This window comes from Stenella coeruleoalba, assembly GCF_951394435.1.
Source record: "Stenella coeruleoalba genome assembly, chromosome: 1".
Taxonomy (NCBI): domain Eukaryota; kingdom Metazoa; phylum Chordata; class Mammalia; order Artiodactyla; family Delphinidae; genus Stenella; species Stenella coeruleoalba.
This window is the reverse complement of record NC_137169.1, coordinates 178,343,521-178,369,148: the sequence shown is the minus strand read 5'-3', so window position 1 is coordinate 178,369,148 and position 25,628 is coordinate 178,343,521. Positions and strand designations below refer to the sequence as shown.

General features: G+C 42.2%; 1 long non-coding RNA gene across 1 annotated transcript in view; it reads left to right on the top strand.

The window, feature by feature from the left end:
• The window catches only part of LOC307196188, a 93,957-nt gene that overhangs the window by 27,218 nt on the left and 41,111 nt on the right, over nt 1-25,628 (top strand). Inside the window, exon 4 of the long non-coding RNA XR_013831062.1 lies at nt 1,944-2,083. This is a non-coding gene — a long non-coding RNA (uncharacterized lncRNA). The remainder of the gene's footprint in view (nt 1-1,943; nt 2,084-25,628) is intronic.

Genomic DNA, 25,628 nt, shown 5'->3' with positions numbered 1-25,628 from the left:
TTCCCTTGACACACACACACACACACACACACACACACACACACACACACACACACACAGGTGCAGGAATAACTCCAGCCTCTGCTTTTGTCCTCCACTTTGAACTTTTTCCAGGCTGTGGTGCCTCTCCACTGGTCTTTCTATAGCGGCACATCTGAATTCTTTCTGTCTACAATAAGGTTAACAGATGCCTATTGTGAGAATACCAGATTGCATTTAATTTTAAAAATTTAATTGAACACTTTATTTTGAGGTAGATTCACATGCTGTGGTAACAAATAATACAGGTAGATACCATGAGCTCTTTGCCCAGTCCTCCCCAGTGGTAATATCTTGCAAAACTATGGTACAATATCAGAGTCAGGATATTGACATTGGTCTAATCCCCAGATCTTATTCATGTTTCCTTCATCGTGTGTGTGTGTGTGTGTGTGTGTGTATGAGTTCTTTGCTATTTTATCACATGTGGAGGTTTGTTTATCAATCACTATCTCTTGTGTTGCCCCCGACATCTAACCCCCCACATCTTCTTCTTGCTCCCTCCTCCACCCCCCAGCCCTAACCGCTGGCAACCTGTTCTCTATTGCTATATTTTTGTTGTTTTAAGAATGATATATAAATGAATCATAACCTATGTAACCTTTTGGGACTGGCTTTTTTGACTCAGCTCCCTTGAGATCCATCCAAATTTTTGCATATATTAATAAGTTGTTCCTTTTTATGCTGGGTTGTATTCCAAGGTATGGATGTACCATAGTTAATTTAACCATTTACCCACTGACGGACATCTGGGTTGTTTTCAGTTTGAAGCTATTATGAATAAAGCTGCTATGAATACTCATATACAGGTTTTTCTGTAAAGTTAAAACATAAGTTTTTATTCTCTGGGATAATTGCCCAAGAGTGCAGTTGCTGGGTCATGTGGTAGTTGCATATTTAGCTTTGTAAGAAACTACCAAAATGTTCTCCACCAGCAATGTATGAGTGATTCAGTTTCTGTACATCTTGGCCAGCAGTTGATATTGTCACTACGGTACTTCCTATTTTAGTCATTCTGATGGGTGTGTAGTGAAATCTCATTGTGGTAATTTAAGTTTTTAAATCTATCTTTATATTTCAACTTTTAATTGTAAACTGATTTGTGCAGCTTTCGTGTATTGTTTTTTCCCCTAATACATTATTTTATTTTCTTACTTCTTTTTTTTAATTGAACTATAGTTGCTATACAGTATTATATAAGTTACAGGTATACAATACAATGATTTGCAATTTTTAAAGGTTATACTCCATTTATAGTTATAGAATATTGGCTATATTCCATGTTGTACAGTATATCCTTGTAGCTTATTTATTTTATACATAGTAATTTGTACCTCTTAATCCCCTACCCCTACCTTGCCCCTCCCCACTTCCTTCTCCCTACTGGTAACCAGTAGTTTGTTCTCTATATCTGTGAGTCTGCTTCTTTTTTGTTATATTCACTAGTTTGTTGTAGTTTTTTAGATTCTACATATAAGTGATGTCATACTGTGTCTTTCTCTGTCTTGTGTATTATTTGTCAGAAGCTTCTTTACTATTAAACAACTGTGTGGAGTGTTGGAAAAATTCCAATTTTCCACCAAATTTCTGCTGCTTTTCACGTAATTCCATTTCACTTGTCAATCCACCCTTTTTTTCAATATGCTTAGAATTCTATCACTGTCTGCTTTTGATAGATGACTTGATGCACAATGTTGAAAAATCTTCAGTAATTGTCAACTCAGAAGTTAACGTGACATATACTGCATGAATAGTGTAGTTAACGGGCTATTCTCGCCTTCATGGGTCCATTATAAAGGGAATTGCTTTGTCCAAGTACCAATTATGTTTCTATATTCATAAAATATTTTTCTAATCAAAAAATTAAACTATGAGAAATAGACATCTGACTATATCTCTTCCAGCCCTTCCAGAATGAGAATTCATTCAGCCTCTCTGCCCAGTTCTGATCTGTAAGCTTCCACCTCGATTCCTCAGTTCCACGTAGCCCAGGTCCCACACCAGCTTTCCGGCCATCATACTCGCCCCTGGGGAAAAATGAGAGGTAAGAGGGGAAACTCCGTGTCCAAGTTTTTATTTGTCTGGGAGGGAAATCGATGTTTTTAGCAGACAACTGAATGTTCACTTTGAAAAAAATAGAGACCCAGTTGCTTGGATACAGCCAGAAATGCATATCATTGAATCTACAGACGACCTGTAGTCATTTTGTCCTTATTTGAGTGTCTAATGTGTTAAGGGGGAAAATGAGACAGCTCTAACAAATAACTCACACCTGCTTGGGCTTTCTCTGTTGGTCCTCTGGGTGTGTGTGTATGCATCACACACCCACACATAAGTGTGTAATGAATGGCTTAGTATAAAACCCTGCAACAAACATCAATTCTGTAGATTACCAGGGAGGCCTAATTGGGTTCACTAGCAAAGCAACTTCTATAAAGACTATATATAGTAGGCACATGCCTCCGTAGGCAGTGCAGCTATTTATTTTTTTAATAGGGGATTCTCATGTTACAAGGGCATCACAGATTACTGAATAATTTATTTAATGGTAGATTATATGGGCTTCACTCTTTGCCAGTGAGCTCATACCGAAATGTCTAAAGGAGATAAGGTGAGCAAAAGCTAGAGCTCAGGCTTGGGTGAGCTGTTTTGTTTTTTTTTTTTAAGATATGCATAACTATTAGAGCCATATATACGTATTTTACTTAATAATATCTCAGCTGCATTGTCATATACATAATCGAGGCACCACTTCATTACTGACATTTAGCTAACTTGTAGCAATGCATACAACACATGGTGCTGAGAGACACAGAATAGAATAATAAATGACCTTGTCTGTAGTTGGTGATTTTAACAAAGGACTGTGATGTATAAGGGTATGTTTGTTCTCTATGAAAATATAGGGAAACAGAGGGAGCAAAATTCAATGAAAGGATGTTAGATTTGGAAAATGGAGACAAGAAAAATAGATCTGGATAGGTATCTTTCTGTGAACCTCTACTGTTATCTTTTCAATGATGTGAAATACAAAAAACAATCATTTCCAAGCTTATAGAACTTAAGACATTTTGCCTTGAACTGTATATAGTCCTCAGGTAAGCAGAGGTACCTTGGAACATGGATATACTTTTGTGTCAAGCAAAATTTTGATGAAGATAAAAAATTTATTTTAAAAAATTTAAAATTTGACAATAAAGATGGCAAAAGATTTGAACAGGCACATCACGTAGAAGGAAATTCACATGGCCAATAACTGTGGCAAGAGGTGCCTTATTTTTTTAGTAATCGGGGAAATGCAGATTAAACCCATAATGAGATATCCCTATACGCCCACCTGACAGTTAAAATTTTAAAGTTTGACAATAATAAGCGCTAATGAGGACAGAGAATAACGGGAACTACCGATAGTGGAACTTTGGATTGAAGCAGTGATTTTGGAAAATAGTCACCATTGTCTACTGAGGTTGAAGATGCACACAACCTGTTCACAAGTGAAGAAATGCCACTGTGGGAAAATGCCCTGGAGGTAGATGTCTATATGTATCCTGTGCACCAGAGTATATACAAGAATGTCTAGAGAAACATTGTTCCTAAGAGCCCCAACCTGGAGACCAGGTTGTCTGCCCAACATAGAAAGGATAAGTGAGAACTAGAGCCACTTGCAATAGCAGGGATGAATTTCACAGACAGAATGTTGAGCAAAAGAAGCAAGACACATTTGGTAGAAAGCTCATAAACAAACAGGCAAAACTCAGTCTGTTGTTTAGGGATGCATAGAGAGAGGGTAAAACTATAAAGAAAAGCAAGGAAGTCATTATAAGAAAGGTTAGGATGGCAGTTACTTTTAGAGGAAAGGAAGGATTGTGATAGCAAAGAATACGCGAGACTTCTGGGCACTGGAAACGTTGTATTTCTTGACCCGGCTGTGGTTTCATGGGTTTTCACTTTACAGTTATTCACTAAACTGGATATTAATTTTTAATGCACTTTTGTGTATGTATGTTATATTTCACACACACCTGCACACATGTACACAAACTATTAAATACTAAATATTGAGATTTGAAAAAAGAAACTTCCTAGTTCAATTTAGTTCCTTTAAAAAATGAACATGTTCAGTTGAATGAACACTTAAAACAATAAGCGAAATCTTATGTGTAGTTTCACATGAGAATTCTACAATGTAGTGCTGGAAAGACAGCCCGAGGAGAGGAAGAGCCCTTTTCCAGCAATCCCTGACCCTCAGCAGCCGTTTCCCTGGGCAATTCTTTGGGCCTCGATCCTCATCTGCAAAGAGGATCAGCCCTAATTAGAACTCCCCGAAAGTCTCTGGTGTATTCTTGGGAGTTCTCTGTGGGAAATTTAATTTTTTTTAAATAAGAAATTCTTACCGTTTTGATGAGAATCTAAAGAACATGCACATCACCTGGGTCCTCTGTGTGTCCACTTTAGAGCTGACAGTGCCAGGATCACTCTGTGATTATGATTACGTTGGGGTCCTGATGTGCTGTTTCAGTTGTCTCAGGACACTAAGGTGAAAGCACAGGTGACCCTCAAGAGTAGAGTCTGCGTTTGCCAAGTGACCTCACGGAAGGCTCACAACCAGAGTTTTCACAGGAGTTTGAAGAGACCATATTGTATGAGATGTGAGTTAGGGGACAATACCTAACCCCAAAAGTGACTCGGTACCCAGTGACAAAGTGAGGGGCAATTTACTCTGCAAAATCACGCCATCTGTCTTGTTAAAGTAATGCTGTTAACTTAAGATTTATTGGTTTGCCGTTTGGTTGTCAAAATCGTGACGCTCTTTTGATTTTATAGTTGTAGAAGTTACAAGCCTGTGGGATGCATGCCCAGTTTCATGCGTGTACATATTTAACTAACGATCCTATAAAAGTAATTTACATCAACACTGGAAATCCTCAAACATTTTTTTTTCTTGAGAAAGCACCACATGTCGTTGGAATTTGAGCCACGCTGAACCCCGTGACCTTCACTGACCCTCCTGTGATTCTGTTCCCATTTTGGAAGTCAAGCCCTTTCCAAAGCAAGTGGGAGGGTGTGTCCCCGGTGCAGCCTGGAAGCCCAACACCCTCATCTCTAGTCGTGACTCTCTACTGCAGGTGATTTTTCCTCCAGGGGACATTTGACAGTGTCAGGAGGCCTTTTTGGTTGTCACAGCTAGAGGCAGGGCCTAGTCAGCAGAGGCCAGGGATGCTGCTAAACATCCTACCATGCACAGGACAGCCTCCAGAGCAAAGAACTCTCCAGGCCATCATGCCAGTGGTGCCCAGGGTGAGAACCCATGGTTCTGCTCCCTAGAGCTTTCACTGCTCTGTGTTTGTTCCCAGTTTATCAGGATAAGGCAGTAGTTTTCTTTTATAACTTACCTTTCCTGGCAACTGTTTCCTTCCACGCAGGAGAAAAAGATAAGCAAACAAAACAGTGCCTCAGGTGTGAGGTCAGTGGCATGACCGGCTTGATTTAAGAGTGGAGGTTTGGACGGGGTCAGCCTTTTCACTGTTGTTGAGGCCACCTTATTCCTGGTCCTCTTCTATGGGGTCCTGGTCCACCACCTACATAGAGTGATCTTGCTTTGCAGGGACCTGATCCCTGATGTTTGTAGCTGGTCTCTAGAGGGATTGTGCTCCAGAGTGATTCCCAGAGGAGCCAACATCTCTTCCAGAATAAACCACTGGAAATAATATTTGAGAGCTTCCAACAGATCTGAGGAATCTGGATCAATCTCCAAGGCTGATCTCAGGGTCCCCGTAGTTGTGTTTGTCTACGTGCCTGTGACGGCTGCTGGGGGACGTCTGCCCCGTGGCTATCTATCCCCGCGTAATTCTTATATTTGTTCATACAGAACCTGCTGGCTGTTCCTGGGTCCTATCTCACCTCCCCCCTCAGATATTTAAATCCTTGGGAACAGAGACTTCTGTGTCTTTTGCGGTCACTGGTGCACCCCCCAGCATGCTCAGCACGGTGGCTGGCTCTGTGGAGGTCACACTGTCAGCAAGCTAGGGAAAAAGACCATGTTAAAAAACAGGCCAGGGCTTCCCTGGTGGCGCAGTGGTTGGGAGTCCGCCTGCCGATGCAGGGGGCATGGGTTCGTGCCCCGGTCCGGGGGGATCCCACATGCCGCGGTGTGGCTGGGCCCGTGAGCCATGGCCGCTGAGCCTGCGCGTCCGGAGCCTGTGCTCCACGGCAGGAGGGGCCGCGGCGGTGAGGGGCCCGCGTACCGAAAAAAAAAAAAAAAAAACAACAACAACAAAAAAACGGGCCATCTGGGATGATGGGTGACGGTTTCCTGAACACTGTGCCCATCCTCTTCAGTCCCTCTTCTTGCCCATCTGTCGTTCTAGTGACCAGTGTCCAGTCACAAGCAGCCTCTTAATTTTGAAAGCATTCAAATCTACAGCTTTCTCCTGACAAGGGAACAGCCCTTGGTTTCCAGGACCAAACAAGTGGATGTGCTGTCACTCACCGGGCCTGGCAGGCTGCCCCAGGTAGAGATGGGCAGGGCTTCTGAGCACTCCTCCGTCTCTACCCTGTCTGGCCTCCTCCCCAGCGCACTCCCCCAGGGTCACAGAGACCGCTGTGGACAGGACTTCATCCAGCCCTGACAACCTCTGATGTAAAGCAGCTGACTGGATGCCTCACATCCTGCCTAAAACCACTACCCTTTCCTCCCCACCCCCATCCCTTTTTAAAAAGAAAAAACAATTCCTCTGTCTAACATGTAGTCTTTCGAAAATACAGTGGAGGCACCATGCCTTTAGCAAAACATGGATGCTCCTGTGGTGTGGCAAACAGGGCCATTGTTTCCTGGCTGGTACTTTAGGGGTCTGTTCAGATCCCACAGCTGAGAGGAGGCCAGAGCTGCCAGGGGTCACTGACAAAACCAAGGGGCACAGACATCTCCACTTGGCACACAGCCCGCAGACCTCCTCTCCCCATGGGCTCTTTGGTTGACACCCCTCTCCCTCCTCCAGGTGCCCTCCTCCTGGGTCCTGCACAGCTGGACCCACACCTGCATGGCTCAAGGTGGCTCACTGCAAAAGAAATGCAAACCATAGTTAAGGAAGGAAGCAAAATTGAAGGCCAGAGAAACTGAGCACTGGGGGTAAGGGAAAGAGGCTGGACCACAGAAAGGAAGGCCCATCATGGAGTCAGAGGTCAGAAGAGTGACGAGCACAGCAAGTAATGTTGTAGGAGATGGGTTAGTGGCAAGGGGTCATGTAAAGTCCATGAGCAATGCCAGGCTGAGGCCTCTCTTGTGGGATCTTGACGTTTTAGGTTTGGGGTAAAGCGAAGAGAGAGAAGGACGTGATGGCATAGGGATGACTAAGCAAGACTTGACAATCCTTCTGTCCATTTCAACCAGATTTTTTTTTCTTTTGCGGTACATGGGCCTCTCACTGTTGTGGCCTCTCCCGTTGCGGAGCACAGGCTCCGGATGCGCAGGCTCAGCGGCCATGGCTCATGGGCCCAGCCGCTCCACGGCATGTGGAATCTTCCCAGACGGGGGCATGAATCCGCATCCCCTGCATCAGCAGGCAGACTCTCAAGCACTGCGCCACCAGAGAATCCCTCAGCCAGATTTTTTTTTTTTGAATTTAATTTATTTATTTATGGCTGTGTTGGCTCTTCGTTTCTGTGTGAGGGCTTTCTCCAGTTGCGGCAAGTGGGGGCCCCTCCTCATAGCGGTGCGCGGGCCTCTCACTATCGCGGCCTCTCTTGTTGCGGAGCACAGGCTCCAGATGCGCAGGCTCAGTAATTATGGCTCACGGGGCTAGTTGCTCCGCGGTATGTGGGATCTTCCCAGACCAGGGCTCGAACCCGTGTCCCCTGCATTGGCAGGCAGATTCTCAACCACTGCGCCACCAGAGAAGCCCCTCAGCCAGATTTTAAATCTATTATGTCCAGACTTGGGGGAAAGGGAAGTAGTTGTGATTTTCCCCTGACTTTACCCCAACACAATGATGACCTGGAGCCCAATGTATGACTCTGAAAGGGCAAGCCAGGCTCCATCGTAGCCAAAGCATAGCAAGCCCCCAGCTCAGTGGTGGAGAAGAGCTAAATGTGGTCCATCCACCTGGTGTGAGCCAGAACCTAATTTTAGCCTCCCATGAGCATATGCAAAGTGGGTCACCAGCTGCCCTGTCAGCCTCACCCAGGGCCACTTCTGTTCTACATCCTGCACCTGTGGGGATGTGCATGTCTCAGTGCTCACCGGCCATTTCTGAGGCTGAGAACATCCTGGACTCACCCAGGCCTCCTTATTCCCTTGGCAACAGCCAGCTCCTTCCTCCCCTCCCACCCCAGTAGCAAAACCACACTTCCTGCACTTCTGCCCTGGCAGGTGGACCCCATGGGGGTAGGGGCCTCATGGAGGAGGTCTGTGCCCTGAGTTATAAGCAGGGAGAAGGACAGTGAGCCCCACTTTCCTCTGTGAGATGGGATACGATCAGGTCAAGAACCCATGGTTCAGTGTGCAGAGCATCCCGGCTCCTATTTTCCCCTTCCTCTGGCTGCTGGCATTTTGTTCTTGTCATGGTTGATTAGCTCCCTAAGTAGAGGTTAGACAGAGAAAATGAAAGGAGAAAAATGGAGAAATGAAAAGCTCTGGTAAAAGGTCTGGTGGGGAAGGAATTTAAAACCAGTTAACCAGTTGAGATGTCAATTATCCCATCCACTCCCTGATACCTTTGTGGTGTGTAGAGTTAATGTTGGGTGTAGGCACAAAACACATTTTACACTCATTCACCAGTGAGTTCTCTGGTCTTCAGCTTGAAAGCTGGTGAGCTCAAGGTCAGGATGGTCTGCTGGGACCCAGGCCACCAGGTGACACCACACTCACAACCGGCCTGCAGGCTGAATGACAGGAAGCCCCACCTGTGTAGACGGCTGGGGTAGTAGCTGCAGGGAGTATGTGTGATGTCTCGTTGGCACCGCGGAAAGACACACGGGGATGGGCTGTGGGAGCAGACACAGTGGAAGAGGCAAAGAAATGTCTCTTCCTCCGTCATCCTCTGGGAGAACACCAAAGTCCTGAAACCTGGCCCTGAGGGATGACCACATATTAGAGGACCATCAAGGAACAGATCTGAGTAGTGGGAAGAGGCCAACACTGAAAGCCACAAGGGCCCCTCTGGCAAGAAGAGCGGATCTTGCTGCCAGGACTCTCAGGCCTAGAATTCTCTGCTAGTGGCCTCACTTCTTTCACCTTATTTATCCTTCCTCTTCACTGGACTATGTCACTCAAAAGAAAATGTGATGCTTAGGGAAACAAGACAGAGACAAACAAATACTGTATGTTATCACTTACACGTGGAATCTAAAAAAATATGACAAACTAGTGAATATGACAAAAAAGAAGCAGACTCACAGATACAGAGAACAAACTAGTGGTTACCAGTGGGGAGAGGGAAGGGGGGAGGGGAAAGATTGAGGTAGGGGATTAAGAGTTACAAACTATTATGTATAAAATAAGCTACAAGGATATATCATACAACACTGGGAATATAGCCAATGTTCTAGAATAACTGTAAATCAAGTATAAACTTTAAAAAATGTGAATTGCTGTATTGTACACCTGTAACATAAAATATTGTGCATCAACTATATATCAATAAAAAAAGAAAGAAAAAATTTTAAAAAAATAAAATGAGGTGCCAAGATTTTACTGATAAAGAAGAAAAAAAGAAAATGCAAAGATGGGCTATGCAGTTCCAGAAAGAGTCTCTGTGGCTCCACTAAAGTCAAGTGGGCTAGGAAACTATAGGAAATGTCAAAACAGGTGCCAAAGGAGGAAGTAAATCTCTTCTGAGTAGCTGCTAAATTAAACGCTATTCATCTATGGGATGTGGGGTAGAATTATCTCCCCCATTTGAAATCCAGTTTCTACCCTGCCCGTAATGGGCCATCCAAGCCACTGGCCCTTTAGGAGAACCAGCTTGCTCTCTCTTAAGGGGTTGGCCTGAAATCACTCTACCAATAGAATTCACACCATTGGCTGAGATCCTACCCAGAAAACAAAGTCTCTCCAATTTAATACAGCAAACATACATATACCTTTGATATTTAGCGGGTGACTCTCTGGGAACGTGGAGTTACAACTCAGGTCACCCACCTGGAGTACCACACAATAGAAGGAGAGCCCTAGCAGTGTGGGCAGCTGGGGAGCAGCTGAGAACAGCCTGGGCACCATCGTTCACTAAACCACCCTCCAAACCAAGCCTACAATTGAAGTCAGCCCGTGACTGAGGAGTTGACATGGTCCCCTCTGATGAACCCCACCGATAAACCACTGTTCCCACCACCATCACCCTCCTTCCGGCGATCTCTGGCTTTGCTGGTGGGAGGGCCTGGAGTGGGTGTGTTATCACCACCGCAGACTGCCTTTCGCCACATGCAGCGCTGCCACAGACAGTACCAAGCAGCGGGAGAACCGCCAGACACAACGGTTTCTCTGGCACAACTCAGAGAAGAGACTCGGCGTTTTTGCTCTGTATGGACCTGGGGTATGCTTAGAGGGGGAGAGGAGATGGCCTGGTTGTTCCCTGCTAAAAGGGATTTCCCAGAAAGTCATAAATCCGAGAGACAAAATCAGCTGGCACTCATGGAGCTCCTGCTACAGAAGACTGCAGAAGAGAGCTCCTGAGGGCAGCAGGTTTGGGTTTCCTGGTGTGCGGACTGAGGCACAGAAGTAGGTCTGTCTGTCTGTCTGTCAGAGAAGAGTGAAGAGGGCAATCCAAGAATAACAACACGAAGGGGAGGAAAACCTAAGAAATATGCCTTTGAAATGACTGTTTCTCTTTGGAAACCCTAAAAGTGAGTAAATCACATTGTTTGGGTCCCAAGTGGTGTGACTTCATCCCCTATCCAAGGATGTGGACCAGTCATGGGCCATGCACGTGTGAAGTCAGGGAAAGGAAAATGTCACACTTCTATGGCGTTTTACAGCTGCTTTTACCCATGTGGTTGTACCTGATGCTCACAGCAACCTCTGAAGTGGACAAGAATTACTATCTTCATTTCACAGATGAAAAAAATGGAGTCTAAGAGAGATTAATTGACCTCTTGAAAGCCACACTCTTTCTACATGGCAGAGCCTGGATTAGAACCTGGGTGTTCTAACTTTAAATTCAGGGGTCTTGCAGCTATGGCAGTGGTTTTTAAACTGTGTACCCCACAGAGCATCCTGGGACAGGAAGGGGATCCTGGCATCCGCAGTCCCCACTCAGACGGGAGCAGCTCCAGTTTTGTTTGCTTTATCTGTTGGTGTTCCATTCAAGATTTTGTGCGTAAAAAAGGGGTTTGATATAGGTTGGAAATTCACTGCACTCTGCCATGATCCTTCCAGTGGGGTCTCAGCCTCAGGACAAGGAGTCCACGTGGAACACGTACAAGGAACCGAGGGATGGAGATAACAGCTCCAGAGGCAAACTCCCCACATGCGCACGCTCAGCACTTTAGGTCTTAGGGAGGGAGAGAAAGAGCTGAAGCCTGTCGACTGGGGAAGTACTTCCTGGCTGCACATCGTGGGGTGCTGCCTGGTCAGCTTTGTGGGTCTTGTCCAGACAAATCTAAAGCCCTCAGCAGACTCTGAGTCACAGGCTGTCCAAGCTTAATCCGCTGTTGCAGCCTCATGCCCGGTAAGCAATTCTTCTGGGCTCCTCCATGCCCAGCCTCCAGTGAAATGCATGCTTATCCCGAGGGTTGCTGGGGAATCACCTAGTCAAGGGGTGAGGCCACTCAGGATGTCTGAACCCTCAGACCTCCCAACAGTTTGCCTTTTTCTCCGAGCTCTTCTTTCATACGACTGTCTGCTCTCTCACTGCTGTTCTGAGCTTTCCAGGAACCCTGCACTACACCTGCTGGTTTCAGCTTCTCTAAACAGGGTCTGTTTAGAAACAGCCTCCTACTTCTCCCCAGCGTCCCACTTGGCAAATATTCTTGCTTACCAAGGGCCTTCTGGAGCTGTGTGGAGTTGGGCAAATCATTTAAGGTTGGGTTTTGACCCTTTAACCTGGCCTATAAAAAGCCTCCTGCGAGATTTGCCTAAGGCCTAACTGCTGTCATCACGGTTGATGGACCTAAATACATCCATTTGTTCAGATTTTACAAGGCCCTTACAGCTTGCTTTTGTCATTTGTTTTCACATCTCTCTCCTTAAACTACATGTGACAGAAAGAAATCAGACAGACCTGGGTTAGAATTCCAGCTTTGGACTTACTAACTGTAGAATCTTAGACTAGCTACTCAACTTTTCTGACTTCCTTTTCCTCATTTATATAAAAGAGATAATACCACTGCACAGGGTGGTTGTTTCGTTTTTTTAAATGAAGAATAAGCGAGATAAAGAATCCTGTACAGTGTTTGGCACAGGGTCAGATTTAAATAGATGCTAGTGTCTCCTTCCTCCTTAAGGATAAAACCCAAAATTTATCCACATTTGTTTCCCCCAAATCTAGCACAATGACTGGCACATAATATACACTCAGTAAGTGTTTGTTGGCATTGTGAATGAATGAGTGAATCAAGAGGACATATATGAAACTGATAGGACAGGCCACAGGAAGAGTTGCCAAAACTTGTTGAGTCCCGTAAAACAAGTTATAGTATTAGAATTTGAGAAGTGAGAAATGTACCCTAAAGAGGTAATCAACTGCTCCAAACTGTACTTACAAAGATGTTCATTGTTGTGTTCTTTATAATAGTGAAGTTTTTGAAATAACCTACATGTCCAACAAAAGGGACAGGGTACATTAAGGTGATTTAATGTAATAAAATTCTAGGTACCCATTTTTTAAATGTAGATTTAGAAGTATTATTTTATAAAAATAACAAAAACATATTTTTAGGTGAAATGGTATGTTATAAAATTGTAGTCATAAAATTATCTGTATTTCAAAAGAAAGAAATACTTTCAAGAATATGAAAAGACAGTGGTTATGTCTGGATGGTGGAATTACACTAATTTTTAAAATATACGTTTCAATATTGTTTGACTTTTTATGAGTCTCATTTTTATAATCAGGAAAAAAATGTTCTTTTGGAAAACCAAAACATACAAAGGGTGTAACAATCGGTGGGTGACGGTTGTTTTGTTTTTTGTTGAAAATGTCAAAACCCAGTATAAGCTCGAGACTCAAAGTAAAATGTATCTGGAAGCCTAATATGACTGTAGGAAGGTCGAGGTGTGGCTGTTCCTTGAGAATACCTGGGACCACATCTGTCATACTGCATTTCTGGGTGTTGGTATCATTCCTTCTACTGTAGGCCAGCTTCCTCCCCACGGCAGGAAACACCATCTTGATGAGCTCTGAGCTGCTAGTCTCCACCACAGAGAGGAAATGGGCACTGTGCTCTATGGTCCTTAGGTCATAAATTCCAAAGGTACACTGCAGTTGGCCCCATGGGCCAGCTGTCTGTCCTTTATCCAGCCACCGTGCCCAGGGTGTAATGGGCTCTATAACTGGCCCAGCTTGTGGCCCGCTCCCACCCTTAGGTCCATCAGTGTGACCCAGAAGGCGGGTCCTGTGAGAAGAGCTTCATTAATGGGTTAAGAAATGGTTGTCCTCTTCCCCCTGCACTCTTCTGATGTGAACTAATATTTCCTCAGAGGTGAGGAAGAGAAGATAGGAAGTTCTGAGTGCGTTGGCTTAATTTTTGTTTTCAGAGGAGGGCGGGGGAAGACCGAAGGTAGAGGGGTGGCCAGGGTTGGATCAACAGTTGTCAGTAGCAGAGGCAGTGAGTGAGCTTCCCTGATATGTCCCTGTGCTAGTGCACAGAGTCATCTGAGTTCTCAGATAGCTTATGGCTCAACCCAAGGGCTGAATGGTGGTTAGATAGAGGCATCAGCTTTTGTTGTTCTCATTACCTGACCTCTCTTCCTGAGCACATTTCATCACTACCTTGTTAAGCTGGGAGAAATATATCTTCTAAAGAATGGTGGATTTTCTTAGAGTGTGTTGCATGAAACAGCCAGAGTTCAAAAAAACATTCAGTGGTTTCCATTCCTCTGTGCATTCCCTGCTGCACTTACTTACTTTGGAGATGATAATTTAATTTCTTTCAAAAATAGAGTGGCTGTGTCCAGAAAATAAACATTTTTAAATGCAGTAGGATCTCATGATATCATAGCTCGCTGTTACAATTCAATTTGGAATAAGGTATTTGGTTGAAATGAGATCACTGCACTGTGAGCGCCTGATGGTCAAGAACTATACTTATGTCACCTCTGAGCCCTAGCTCCTAGTGCAGTGGTGGTCCACTGTAGGTCCTTAGAGGTTAATGGTACTCAGAAGTCGCATGGTTCGTTCTTAACATATTTGTTTCTTTGGGTTTCTATTAGTATTTTTTTCTTCCTGCTTACATTTTTTGTGTCTATTAAGGATGCCACACATTTCCCCAAATGTGGTTCCTGCAGTAAACCATTTTCACAGGCATGTTCTTCCTCTGAGTCTTTGAGATGATGTTCCCTCTACCTTGTTCTCCAGCATTTCCCCACTTAATTCATTTTTGATCACTTTACTCATCCTTGACCAAGATAAGACCTAGTTTCCCCTCAACAGAGAGGCTATTTTGTCTGCCTTGGGTTGGGCTCATTGTTCACTTGAGCACTGGCTGAATTCTCTTCTTTTTTTTTTTTTTTTTTGAATTTTTGAATTTGTGAATTTTATTTTTTTATACAGCAGGTTCTTATTACTTATCCATTTTACACATATTAGTGTTTACATGTCAATCCCAATCTCCCAATTCATCACACCACCACCACCCCCGCTGCTTTCCCCCTTGGTGTCCATACATTTGTTCTCTACATCTGTGTCTCAATTTCTGCCATGCAGACCAGTTCATCAGTACCATTTTTCTAGGTTCCACATATATGCATTAATATACGATATTTGTTTTTCTCTTTCTGACTTACTTCACTCTGTATGACAGTCTTTAGATTCATCCACATCTCTACAAATGACTCAATTTCATTCCTTTTCATGGCTGAGTAATATTCCATTGTATATATGTACCACAACTTCTTTATCCATTCATCTGTTGATGGGCATTTAGGTTGCTTCCATGACCTGGCTATTGTAAAAAGTGCTGCAATGAGCATTGGGATGCATGTGTCTTTTTGAATCATGGTTTTCTTTGGATATATGCCCAGTAGTGGGATTGCTGGGTCATATAGTAATTCTATTTTTAGTTTTTTAAGGAACCTCCATACTGTTCTCCATAGTTGTTGTATCAATCTACATTCCCACCAACAGTGCAAGAGGGTTCCCTTTTCTCCACACCTTCTCCAGCATTTGTTGATTGTAGATTTTCTTGTGATGCCCATTCTAACTGGTGTGAGGTGATACCTCATTGTAGTTTTGATTTGCATTTCTCTAATAATTAGTGCTGTTGAGCAGCTTTTCATGTGCTTCTTGGCCATCTGTATATTTTCTTTGGGGAAATGTCTATTTAGGTCTTCTGCCTGTTTTTGGATTGGGTTGTTTGTTTCTTTAACATTGAGCTGCATGTGCTGTTTATATATTTTGGAGATTAATCCTTTGTCCGCTGATTCGTTTGCAAATATTTTCTCCCATTCTGATGGTTGTCTTTTCGTCTTGTTTGTAGTTTCCTTTGCTTTGCAAAAGCTTTTAAGTTTCATTAGGTCCCATTTGTTTATTTTTGGTTTTATTTCCATAACTCTAGGAGGTGGGTCAAAAAAGTTGTTGCTGATATTTATGTCAAAGAGTGTTCTTCCTATGTTTTCCTCTAAGAGTTTTATAGTGTCTGGTCTTACATTTAGGTCTCGAATCCATTTTGAGTTTATTTTTGTGTATGGTGTGAGGGAGTGTTCTAATTTCATTCTTTTACAGTAGCTGTCCAGTTTGCCCAGCACCACTTTTTGAAGAGACTGTGTTTTCTCCATTGTATATCCTTGCCTCCTTTGTCATATATTAGTTGACCATAGGTACATGGGTTTATCTCTGGGCTTTCTATCCTGTTCCATTGACCTATATTTCTGTTTATGTGTCAGTACCATATTGTCTTGATTACTGTAGCTTTGTAGTATAGTCTGAAGTCAGGGACTCTGATTCCTCCAGCTCCGTTTTTTTTCCCTCAAGACTGCTTTAGCTACTCGGGGTCTTTTGTGTGTCCATACAAATTTTAAGATTTTTTCTTCTAGTTCTGTAAAAAATGCCATTGGTAATTTGATAGGGATTGCATTGAATCTGTAGATTGCTTTGGGTAATATAGTTATTTTCACAATATTGATTCTTCCAACCCAAGAACATGGTATATCTCTCCATCTCTTTGTATCATCTTTAATTTCTTTCATCAGTGTCTTATAGTTTTCTGCATACAGGTCTTTTGTCTCCCTAGGTAGGTTTATTCCTGGATGTTTTATTCTTTTTGTTGCAGTGGTAAATGGGAGTGTTCCCTTAATTTCTCTTTCAGATTTTTCATCATTAGTGTATAGGAATGCAAGGTTTCTGTGCATTAATTGTGTATCCTGCAACTTTACCAAATTCATTGATTAGCTCCAGTAGTTTTCTGGTGGCATCTTTAGGATCCTCTATGTATAGTATCATGTCATCTGCAAACAGTGACAGTTTTACTTATTCTTTTCCAATTTGTATTCCTTTTATTTCTTTTTCTTCTCTGATTGTCATGGCTAGGACTTCCAAAAGTATGTTGAATAATAGTGGTGAGAGTGGACATCCTTCTCTTGTTCCTGATCTTAGAGGAAATGCTTTCAGTTTTTCACCATTCAGAATGATGTTTGCTGTGAGTTTGTCGTATATGGCCTTTATTATGTTGAGGTAGGTTCTCTCTATGCCCACTTTCTGGAGAATTTTTGTCATAAATCAGTGCTGAATTTTGTCAGAAGCTTTTTCTGCATCTATTGAGATGATCGTATGGTTTTTATTCTTCAGTTTGTTAATATGGTGTATCACATTGATTGATTTGTGTATATTAAAGAATCCTTGCATCCCTGGGATAATCCTACTTAATCATGGTGTATGGTCCTTTTAATGTGTTGTTGGATTCTGTTTGCTAGTATTTTGTTGAGGAGTTTTGCATCTATATTCATCAGTGATATTGATCTGTAATTTTCTTTTTTTGTAGTATCTTTGTCTGGTTTTGGTATCAGGGTGGTGGTGGCCTCATAGAATGAGTTTGGGAGTGTTCCTTCTCTGCAATTTTTTGGAAGAGTTTGAGAAGGATGGGTGTTAGCTCGTCTCTAAATATTTGATAGAATTCACCTGTGAAACCATCTGGTCCTGGGCTTTTGTTTGTTGGAAGTTTTTTGTTTTGTTTTGTTTTGTTTCGTTTCAGTACATGGGCCTCTCACTCTTGTGGCCTCTCCCGTTGCGGAGCATAGGCTCCAGATGCGCAGGCTCAGCAGCCATGGCTCATGGGCCTAGCCACTCCGTGGCATGTGGGATCTTCCTGGACCAGGGCACGAACCCATGTCCCCTGCATCAGCAGATGGACTCTCAACCACTGCACCACCAGGGAAGCCCTGCTGGAAGATTTTTAATCACAGTTTCAATTTCATTACTTGTGATTGGTCTCTTCATATTTTCTATTTCTTCCTGGTTCAGTCTTGGAAGGTTATAGCTTTCTAAGAATCTGTCCATTTCTTCCAGGTTGTCTATTTTATTGGCATAGAGTTGTTTGTAGTAGTCTCTTAGGATGCTTTGTATTTCTGTGGTGTCTGTTGTAACTTTCTAATTTTATTGATTTGAGTCCTCTCCCTCTTTTTCTTGATGAGTCTGGCTAACGGTTTATCAATTTTGTTTATCTTCTCAAAGAACCAGCTTTTAGTTTGACTGATCTTTGCTATTGTTTTCTTTGTTTCTAGTTCATTTATTTCTGCTCTGATCTTTATGATTTCTTTCCTTCTACTAACTTTGGGTTTTGTTTGCTCTTCTTTCTTTAGTTCTTTTAGGTGTAAGGTTAGATTGTTTATTTGAGATGTTTGTTGTTTCTTGAGGTAGGATTGTATTACTATAAACTTCCCGTTTAGAACTGCTTTTGCTGCATCCCATAAGTTTTAGATCATCGTGTTTTCATGGTCATTTGTCTCTAGGTATTTTTTGATTTCCTCAGTGATCTCTTGGTTATTTAGTAACGTGTTGTTTAGCCTCCATGTGTTTGTGTTTTTTACATTTTTCCCCCTGTAACTGATTTCTAATCTCATAGCATCGTGGTCAGAAAAGATGCTTGATATGATTTCAATTTTCTGAAATTTACTGAGCCTTGATTTGCAACCCAAGATGTGATCTATCCTGGAGAATATTCCGTGTGCACCTGAGAAGAAAGTGTAATCTGTTTTTGGATGGAATGTCCTATAAATATCAATTAAATCTATCTGGTCTATTGTGTCATTTAAAGCTTGTGTTTCCTTAGTAATTTTCTGTTTGGATGATCTGTCCATTGGTGTAAGTGAGGTGTTAAAAGTCCCCCACTATTATTGTGTTACTGTCGATTTCCTCTTTTATAGCTGTTAGCAGTTGCCTTATGTATTGAGGTGCTCCTATGTTGGGTGCATGTATATTTATAATTGTTATATCTTCTTCTTGGATTGATCCCTTGATCATTATGTAGTGTCCTTCCTTGTCTCTTGTAACATTCTTTATTTTAAAGTCTAGTTTATGTGATATGAGTATAGCTACTCCAGCTTTCTTTTGATTTCCATTTGCATGGAATATCTTTTTCCATCCCCTCACTTTCAGTCTGTATGTGTCCCTAGGTCTGAAGTGGGTCTCTTGTAGACAGCATATATATGGGTCTTGTTTTTGTGTCCATTCAGCGAGCCTGTGTCTTTTGGTTGGAGCATTTAATCCATTCACATTTAAGGTAGTTATCAATATGTATGTTCCTATTACCATTTTATTAATTGTTTTGGTTTCTTTTTGTAGGTCCTTTTCTTCTCTTGTGTTTCCCACTTAGAGAAGTTCCTTTAGCAGTTGTTGTAGAGTTGATTTGGTGGTGCTGAATTCTCTTAGTTTTTGCTTGTCTGTAAAGCTTTTGATTTCTCCTTCAAATCTGAATGAGATGCTTGCTGGGTAGAGTAATCTTGGTTGTTGGTTCTTCCCTTTCATCACTTTAAATATATCATGCCACTCCCTTCTGGCTTGTAGAGTTTCTGCTGAGAAATCAGCTGTTAACCTTATGGGAGTTCCCTTGTATGTTATTTGTCGTTTCTCCATTGCTGCTTTCAGTAATTTTTCTTTGTCTTTAATTTTTGCCAGTTTGATTATTTTGTGTCTCAGCGTGTTTCTCCTTGGGTTTATCCTGTATGGGCCTCTCTGTGCTTCCTGGACTTGGGTGGCTATTTCCTTTCCCATGTTAGGGAAGATTTTGACTATAATCTTTTCAAATATTTTCTCTGGTCCTTTCTCTCTCTTCTCCTTCTGGGACCCCTCTAATACAAATGTTGTTGCGTTTAATGTTGTCCCAGAGGTCTCTTAGGCTGTCTTCATTTCTTTTTTTCTTTTTTCTTTATTCTGTTCCGCAGCAGTGAATTCCACCATTCTGTCTTCCAGGTCACTTCTCCGTTCTTCTGCCTCAGTTATTCTGCTATTGATTCCTTCTAGTGTATTTTTCATTTCTTTTATTGTATTGTTCCTCTCTGTTTGTTCTTTAATTCTTCTAGATCTTTGTTAAACATTTCTTGCATCTTCTTGATCTTTGCCTCCATCCTTTTTCCAAAGTCCTGGATCATCTTCACTATCATTATTCTGAATTTTTTTTCTGGAAGGTTGCCAATCTCCACTTCATTTAGTTGTTTTTCTGGGGTTTTATCTTGTTCCTTCATCTGGTACATAGCCCTCTGTCTCTTCATATTGTCTATCTTTCTGTGAATTTAATCCTCTTCTTATTCACATTTAAATGTTTATTTGGCCATCTCATGTGGCTTGCGGCATTTCTGTTCCTCGACCTGGGATTGAACCCAGGCCCTCAGCAGTGAAAGCACTGAGTCCTAACCATTGGACTGCCAGAGAATTCCCACATCCTCTTCTTATTCCATAGATGGGAGCACGTTCATGGGTATAACTCCCAGCCCACTACAGGCAATTGTCTTGCTCTTGCAGTGGATTTAGTCCAGATTCCCAGCAAAAACATTGCGCTGGAAGATCTGCTGTTCCTCAGGCTATTTCCTTTTGCCCCATAACAATATAGCACAAGTGAGATTATATTTTCAAGATGCACAGAAGAATTTTAGTATGGCATTATCTACCTGTAGACTTACATGACTCATCCCTGAACAGCCACTGCAGTGATAGTACACTGTAGCATGCTTTCTTTGTACTGACACTTGATAATCATTGAGCACTGAGGGGAACCAAAAGAGTGTCTTTCCTTTCCTATTTAGCATAAAGAGCTATGGAATGAAGAAAGTCCACTAAAAACCATGGCAAGTCTGACACCATCTATCCCATTTCCATAGCCATATACCATTACTACAAGCATTATTTACTTTGTTTTTCAGTATGAAATCATTTTTCAGTGGCAAGTAAAGAGATATGTATCAACAGTGCCTTAAATGAATAGGACATTTGTTTTTGTTAAACAAGAAGTCCGGAGGTATGGTCTTAGGGGTGACCTGAGAGTCAACTGTGTTATCAAGGGCTCAGGATCTTTCTCTCTTTCTCACTTTGACTTACTAGGCATATTGCTTTTCATGATTATGCTTATTGCCTCTTGGACTTAATGTGGCTACCTCTGTTCCAGCCATCACATCCATCTTCCAGATAGGAAGGGAAAAAGGATGGCAGCAAGCTTTCCTTCAAGTCTGTCCCTTTTATCAGAAAAGCAAAATATTTCCTAGAAAATCCCAGCCAACTTTTATTGTGTCTCATTGGTCTCAGCTGGTAACATTTCACTCCTTGCAGCAAGAGAGGATGGGAAAGTATTCTTTCAAAGAGAAATAGTACAACCATGACTGGACTGAATTTATCGATCTTAATTTATTCCCTTCAAGCTACATTGCTGATACACACCACTGACCTCCACCATCATTCAAACAAAATCAGTGTTGTGTTAGCCATGACTGCTGTCAGTCAAGGGCAACCTTGGCAGCATATTTTTGGCTGTGGCGGTGATATAAAACTGACCAATTCCTAAGATAAAGGTACTTTGAATATAGTGAAATGATGTATGATTTTGATCACTGAAAATGAATGTGGAGTCAGCGGAACTGAATATTATCTAATATTACATATTTAAATAATGACAGCATGGCTATTGAACTCGAGAAGACTAGAGACATCAAATCAAATAATGTTTATACAACCTCCCTTTCTAAAAGCAAGTAATTTCAGAACCCAATATATACGGAATTATAAACACCATTTGCACTGGTTGTTCAAATTTCTCCAAGTAAGTAAATTCTGAGAATCATATACTTCAAAGAGCCCTTTCTAGTCAACATTTCTACTCAGTTCAAAGTGAAAGGTATTTCTTGGGCTGTGGCTTCCTCCACCCAAGCCAAGACTGCAGAGGCTCATTGCCTACTCCTGTTTCTTCACCCTCGTATTACTGTCTCACAAGCTTATCCCTTAGTAAAGTTGATTTTGGCATTAGAGGTCTTCTCTTAGTTCTCACAAGGTGAAAGGTAGGGAGTTCAGGTGATGGACCATCCCAGATTGCTTAGGACTGATGCTTCCCTGGGAAGTAGGTCTTTCAATGCTAAAATCAGGACAGTCCTAGGCAAACCAGAATGGTTGCTCATCCTAAGGGCTATCACCAACATGAAAAGGCATGAGGGAAAGGGGGTTTGAGAAGAAGGAAGGAAAGGGAGGGAGGACCTGGGAAGCCATGGCCATTTAACCCAGCTCTAAATTGTATGGCTTTTCTTTCCATTTTGATAACTGGGGTTCCTGCACAACAACTCACCAGTGATACTTGAACTCACCATTTTTTCAAGTTCTTTACTCTTCCAACCTGTACATAATTGCCCATTTTTCACCTCCTGGTTCTATGCCATTATTACTACTTTTCCCAGTTCCTGTTCCCATTCACCAGATTCAGTGGTATTATAGGTGAATGCTTTGAAGCCCCCTCTGCTCCAACACATAGCAATAATAGACAACATATACAAGAGAATTTTGAAAGTCATAACCACACTCAAAAATGAGATACATATGTCCATGGTCCTGGAATTGAAATGCCAAGTGATGAGTAGAGGCTGATCTGGAAGTAAGTAGTAGGAACTGCAAGTTTGGCTTCGGCAGATACACCACAGGGGAAAAGTGCTCTACACAAGGCATGGGAACCATAGTCATGCTCAGAGCTCACGACGAGAAGCCAGGGCAGGGCTTCCTTGGCTTGTGAAGTGAGCCTGGAAAACCTGCTGCTCACCAGTGCCAGGGGTATAGCTTAGTGCCTTTGGAACCAGGAAAAAACTCAAACCCCAGAAGGGGGGTGCATAGAGAAAAAAGAAAGGCATTGAACATATTGATGATCCTGTAAACCCAACTTTAAAATGCATGAAGAAATCTTACACCAAGAAAGATAGCCAATAAAATCAATAATTGGAATGAGTTTTTTTCAGAAAAAAACAGAATAATAAAAAATTCTGAAAAAGACTTGAAAATATATACATTTAGAATCCTTTAAGAGATAAATGAAGGCATTGCATATATGCCACTGATATATTCTGCATTGAAACAGGCAGAAATGAAATAAAGATTAGAAATTATGAAAAAATAACCATTGAAAAAATTTTAAACTCAGTAGGATAAATACTAAGCTACACATAGCTGAAGAGAGAATTAACAAATTGGAATTGGGAGGAATTCACCCAGAAGGTAACAGCTCCAAAGGGGTCATCCAAATAAGACAGAGAATGTCAGGTGCTGTGGTTATGGACTGGGGGCTCAGGAAAGGCTTGTCAAAGAAAATATTTGAGCAGTGACCTGACCAAGTAAGGATGTGAGTGACGTGAATGTAAATAAAAATAAATCAAATAAATCCAAAGATGCACAGCGGTAATAATACCTAGTTTCCAGGTTGCTGTGAGGATTAAATTAAATAGCATACATAAAAGCACACGTCCAGTGCCTGACACATAATTAATAACGAATGTTAAGGAGCTCTACTTCCCTTCCTAAGAAATTGAGTTAATAGAATAGAATTTATACTTCTGCCTCCGTATGAGGGGGCCTTTTGCTACCTCTGCTGGAGCCCCAGCATCATTCCCAGGGGACTCAAATTGGCTGATGATTTTTGGATCAAATAATGGTGGATTTAGCTCTTTGTGACAAAGTGGCTGGAATGCTGTCAGCTGTCCATATGCCTGTTTTCTCCTTCTGCTTCTCTCCCTTGAGAAAAACTCTATTTTCCCCTCTAGCATTAACTAAACAATCCAGTCACGTCTGAAATATAGAGATGACATTTTAGTATATCCAGGGAACATGGCTAGTAGTTTCCCTGCAAATCTCAAAATTTTATCAGTGCAGCTCTAAGCATTTCTCCCCATTATGTCTTGTCTGGAGCCTCAAAGAACTCCTGACAGAGGTCACGAAAGCGGGAGAGACAAAGCCACCCTCTTTCTGAGCAGGGAGCCTTTTCAACAGGCAGGCCCCTGATGGAAACATTCCCTAATGAAAAGAACAAAATAAGACTGCTTCACAGCGAACAGCAACAGAATGTTCCATTGGACAGAGAGCAGCTTCTTAGACGTGGGAATCTGAAAGACTGGATTGCATTCAAAGAAAATGCCCCCAGAGTGATAAAGAGCAAGTCCTGGGGGCTCAGCAAGAGTCATGATTCCGTGCTTTAAAGGGAGCGGGGATTCCCTGCCAAGGCCTGGGACCGGGGGTGGGGGGGGGGTGGGGGGGGTGTGTGTGGCGGGCCTGGGTATCCTAGGAACTGAACTAGACTGGGATGTCGGACTCGGATGATCCAGGACATTAGGTGGAGCAGCTTCTCCATCTCTTGAGCAAAGCAGAAAAGGGAGGCTGTGATGGACCTGAAAGGAGAAGCTGCAGGTGTAGAGTGTGTGTGTGTGTTTTTCTAACCAAAGAGAGAAAACGTGTCCCGCCCTCTCTGAGTCCTTGGTGAGGAAAAGTCCTTGATTTAAGGAGGAAAAAGAAGGAGAAACATCCCTTTCTGCTGCAGCTAAGACTGCTGTTTGCACTCAGTTCCAGGGGCCGAGGCAGGCTATGGGACATTGGGTAGTGGTCCAGGAGTTCCCCTCAGCATCTCAGTCCTGCCCTTGCCAGCACAATTGTCCCACGCTAGCAAGTCTGTTAAAAAGAAATCAGTCTTCCCCTTGTTTACTTTGAGTTCTTTTTTTTCAAAAACTGCACATTTCACCAACTATGAATTATTTTAAAAAATAATAAAGAACTGAGCGTTTCAACTTTGGCTTTGTTGGAGGTAAATATTCATGCTTGGGATGGGAGAAAATAACAGGAGTTGCAAGGATAAACAGTAGGATTTTAACATCTCTACACCCCACGATGCAGATATCCTCTAATATCTTCTGAAGGAAAAGGAAAAAAATCTTAATTTCATGTCACATTAAAAACAAAACAGGGACTTCCCTGGTGGTCCGGTGGTTAAGACTTCGCCTTCTGGGTTTGATCCCTGATTGGGGAGCTAAGATCTCACATGCCTTGTGGCCAAAAAAAACACACCAAAACATAAAACAAAAGCGATATTGTAACAAATTCAATAAAGACTTTAAAAGTGGTCCACATCAAAAAATCTTTTAAAAAAATCTTTTTTTAAATCAGATGTTTGTGGGAATTCCCTGGTGGTCTAGTGGTTAGGACTCTGTGCTTCCACTGCAGTGGGGCAGGGGTTCCATCCCTGGTCGGGGAACTAAGATCCTGCAAGCCACGCGGCATGGCCAAAAAAAAAAAAATCAGATTTTTGGGGTGAGATTAGAGAGAAAATTATTGCACACCCACAAAGTGAGAGTGTGATGTATGCATGTGTATAAGCAGGGGCTCTGTATCGTTTTGGTGGTCTTCACACAGGTATAAATGTTTTGTTTTCAGTGTGCTTGCCCACCTCTCACACACATACAGCTTGAAATGCATCTCTAATCAGATTTCAGTCTCTATGGTAGGCAGGTAGGAGAGCCGTTAAATAGAGGAAACTTCAAATTGAGAGTGGGGCATTGTTCAGTTATCAGTATTTATTAGGCAGGGTCTCTGCATTGCGGCAGGCTCCGTACACATCTTTTGATTAAATTAATGCAGGACACCAGAACAGCAGGTGTAAATGGATTTGATTCCTTTCCTTAGGGACCGTCATTTGCTGGTAACCCGTAATCATGCCATAGAACCAGTTGCCTACTCACAGAGACGGCCATAGGGTGTATGTTTGAGTAATACAATGAGTCCTAGTTTCTCAGTTAAATCCTTTTTAGACCTAGTTCCTCATTCTAATTAGAAACACTGTATTGATCTATGTTCTTTCCTTCTACTTTGATACATATAGTTTTTTTATTTTTATTGAAGTTTAGTTGATTTATAATCTTGTGTTAGTTTCAGGTGTACAGCACAGCAAATCAGTTCCATATATATACATATATATACGTGTGTGTGTTTGTGTGTGTGTGT